Here is a 4,206-nt window from a genome sequence, read left to right as displayed (position 1 = left end):
GTATGACTTAACCTGCTATATATCCCCACAGAAGAAACTAGTATGAGACAGTCTGATCTGACCATTTTTCCATACTTTGTTTGATAATGATCCATCTTACTCCTTTGGGCAAATTTTTGATTTCTGAATAAAATCTGTTGACCTTTTAGTCCAAACTTTTCCAAATATGGTTTGATAATGCCACATGGGGTGGTTAAGACCCTTATTGATTATGAGGTCTCTAGGTCAGGGCTGATATCTTTTGAACAAACTGTCCAACCTTCACCAAACAGCTTTAAAATTCTCCTTTACAAGAACCAGCACCCTTTTTTTTTTTAGCTCACCTGGCCCTATGTGCCAAGTGAGCTTTTCTCATCACTTGGCGTCTGTCGTCCATTAATTTTTATAAATCAAAGAGATTCAAGCTCTGAGGGAAAAGACAGTCATTGTTTCTATTTTTTTGGGGGGTATCTTATGATAGTCAATTGAAGTAAATTGTTGTTTCATGCAATTTCATTTCCTCAGTCAAGAACTCATCAGGAAGTCAATTTGAACAAATGAAAGAGATCAGCACCTTCCAAATAAAAATATTTAACTACAGGCTTAATAAGCAGACAATAATTAATAATTATGCTGGACAAAATGAATTTAGTAGCATATTTTTTTCAAGTAAGAATAAATGCTCAGTATTGGCAATATGAATTGGAGAGCATTTCATAAAGGTGTAAATTGGAAGCAGTGTAAATGCTGTCTAGACAACAAGGTTTCATTTATTAAATGTCTATCTGTGACAGCTTTGTGATATAGCATAAAGTATACATATACACTGTGATTATAAATTATTCTAGAAATAATATATTTCAATCTCAATGTGGTCCAATCTATATTTAAGAACCAGACATGACAGCGTATTTGTACATCCCGCACAGCCAAGCAGACGCCCCACTTTGACAAGGGTTTTATTGTAGATAGGATGGAGACCAAGTGGAAAAAAGCTAGTTGAAAGCCAACAACTAATAAAAAAAATCATGTATCTAAGAATAAAATGTCAGGGTTTTGAGCATGTTGAGGCTCATTCGAGTATTTGTTGGTAGAAGTGAAATGATATGAACCAAAGTTATAGTTTTAGTTTCTATTTAAGGTGGAATATAATGTACATACAATTAGGTGTAGGCACATGCCTAAAGTGACTAATGGCAGCTACACCCCTGCCAGGCTTGTAAAACTTCTTTCAGGCCTGTAAAAACTAAAATTTTCTTAAAATTCAGCTTCAGACCTTAAGATTTTAAAGTCTATTGTGAAGACTGCAGGTGTCGAAAGTTGCAGAATCCAAGACATAGGGATTACAATCCAGCGGCAGCCACGGCATAAAATATTTGCATATAAAGCTTTATATTTGAGAAGGTAGAAGACCTGGATGCTTCATACCTTGTATGCAAATGCCTTATATTCTTACATTAAGAAGTTTCCTGTCTGTCATATATCTATAGCCATTTTCATGGTTAAGCAATTGCTTGATTTTTTTTAGTCCCCTATTGATGAATGTCGGGTTTGCACTCCGTCCATCTGTCTATCTGTCCATCCTTCAGTCCGGCAAATCAGTTTTCCACATTTTTTTCCTTCGTCCTTGAAGATATTGATTTGATATTTGGTATATAGTTTTATCATGACCAGTTACAGATCAAAGTTTGATTTTTGTTCCGGTCTGATGATTTTGTACAGAGTTATGGTCCTTGGAATTAACTCAAGTAATCAGTTTTCTGCACATTTTATTTGTCATGCTTGATATTTGGTTTATAGTTTACCACGACAGGTTACAGATCAAGCTCGAATTTTGTTCCGATCTGATAATTTTTTTGCAGAGTTATGTTCCTATGATTTAGATAATTCAGGCAAGTAATCAGTTTTCCCCATTTTGTTTCATTATACTTGTCATTATACTTGAAGATATTGATTTGGTATTTGGTATATAATTTTAAAATGACAAGTTACAGATCAAGTTTGAATTTTGTTCGGTTCGGATGATTTTCTTTTGCAGCGTTATGGTCCTCGAACTTAGAAAATTCATGTGAATAATTAGTTTTCCACACTTTTTTTTGTCATACTTGAAGATTTTTATTTTATATTCATTATATAGTTTGACCATGTTAACACCAGGACAAGTTATAGATCAAGTTAGCTGTTCCAGTGCAATGAATTTTTAACTGGTAAGGGACTATGTACATGTATTGCCATGCAATACTCTCAGAATGCTTGTTTTACTAGTAGTTGTTTTGTCGCTGTGAAATACTCCCTTAGTATGAGTTATAGGGTAACTTTATGTGGTATATTGGATGCTTGCAAGTTCTACATATATCCGTCAGACATTGTTCACCTGACCTCAACCTCATTTCATAGATCAGTGATCAATGTTAATTTTTCGTGGTTAAGTCCGTATTTCAGATACTAGAAGCAATAGGTCATCTAAATTTGGTGTGTGGAATGACTGAAAGGTGTACATGTTCGACTGTCAGGTTCATCTGAACTTGACCTCATTTTCATGGTTCATTTGTCAATGTTAAGTTTTTGTGGTTTGGTCTGTTTCTCAGATACTATAAGCAAAAAGTTAGCTGTATTTGGTGTATGGAATGAATCTAAGGTGTATATTTCCATCTGACTGGTTTCATCTGACCTTGACCTTTTTTGGATTCATTGGACAATGTTTTAAGTTTTTCCTGTTTGGGCTCTATCTATGATATTATAAGCCATAAGGTCACTATATTTGGTATATATCATGGAATGATTGTTAGGTAGTCATGTCTGTCTGGCAAGTTTTCATGGTTTTGTCCGTTTATCAAATGGTCAACTATATTTGTTGTAAGGAATGATTGTAAGGTGTACATGTTTGTCTGGTAAGGTTCATAAGACCTTGACCTCATTTTCATGGTTCATTTATTTAGTCAATGTTCAATTTTGGCAGTCATGTTTATTTCTCTGGCCCTTTGGCTTAAAGTATTTAAGTATGTGCAATATGCCAACTTTTATTTATTTGGTGTATGGTATGAAATTTAATTTAATCAAGTAAAGCAGGCGAGACAGCATGTGCACTCTTGTTGTCATTTTAGTTGCATTATATTCGAAGTCGAAGTATGTCCAGGCAGTGCACGATGTTTTATCGATATTGTCAACATCGCAATGTCTACTTTTTCGTTTCATTATTGTGTTTACATTGTATTCTATCTATATATATATATATATACCTTTGTGTTTACATCGTTCACATCGTATATATCGTGATGTTGACAATATCGTGTCAACATCGTGTTTATGTTGTATATAGAGTCTATAACTTTCTGTTTACATCGTTCTCAACGTATACATCGCAATGTTAACAATATCGTACCAACATCGTGTTTATATTGAATATGGAGTCTATACCTTTGTGTTTACATCGTTCACATCGTATACATCGTGATGTTGACAATATCGTGTTTAGGGAGCTACCATTTGATTTTTATGGGTGGGCTAGGATGAAATTTGAAAAAAAAAGGCAGGACAGGAGTTTAGAGAAAAAAAAAGGCAGGATGAGACACTTTGCAAAAAAAAAAGGCAGGATGACAATTTATGCAAAAAAAAGTCAGGATAAACTAAAAAAAAAAAGGCAGGACCGAATAGAGTGAAAAATAAAAAGGCAGGACAGAGATTACGACAAAAAAAATATGCAGGACAAAATTGTTCATCCTAGCCCCCCCCCCCCCCCCCCCCCATAAAATTCAAATGGCAGCTCCCTTACATTGTTCACATCGTCAACATTGTATTAATATTGTGTATCCAGTCTATACCTTTGTGTTTACATCGTTCACATCGTATACATAGTGATGTTAACAATATCGTGTCAACATCGTGTTTATGTTGTATATAAAGTCTATACCTTTGTGTTTACATCGTTCATATCGTATACATTATGATGTTGACAATGTTAAATTGTGTCAACGTCGTATTAATGTTGTGTATACAATATTATATTGTAATCAGGTCTCAGACAGGGTATTAGAGTCAATTTTGCCGAAATCATTAGTAGATTTTTATCAGAGTGATTGCCCTTAAATGACGATTTTTTTTAAAAACTTTTTTTGTTTTTTGGGCAAGAACTAAAGAAGACTGAGAGAAACTGTAAACAGAAAAAATGATAAGCAATACAACGTCAAGATCAACAAAAAAAAATCGATTTTCAGTTGTCATGAATTC

Source organism: Mytilus californianus, unplaced genomic scaffold (genome assembly GCF_021869535.1).
Source record: "Mytilus californianus isolate M0D057914Y unplaced genomic scaffold, xbMytCali1.0.p SCAF_2, whole genome shotgun sequence".
In the NCBI taxonomy this organism is placed as follows: domain Eukaryota; kingdom Metazoa; phylum Mollusca; class Bivalvia; order Mytilida; family Mytilidae; genus Mytilus; species Mytilus californianus.
This window is presented reverse-complemented; position numbering follows the sequence as displayed.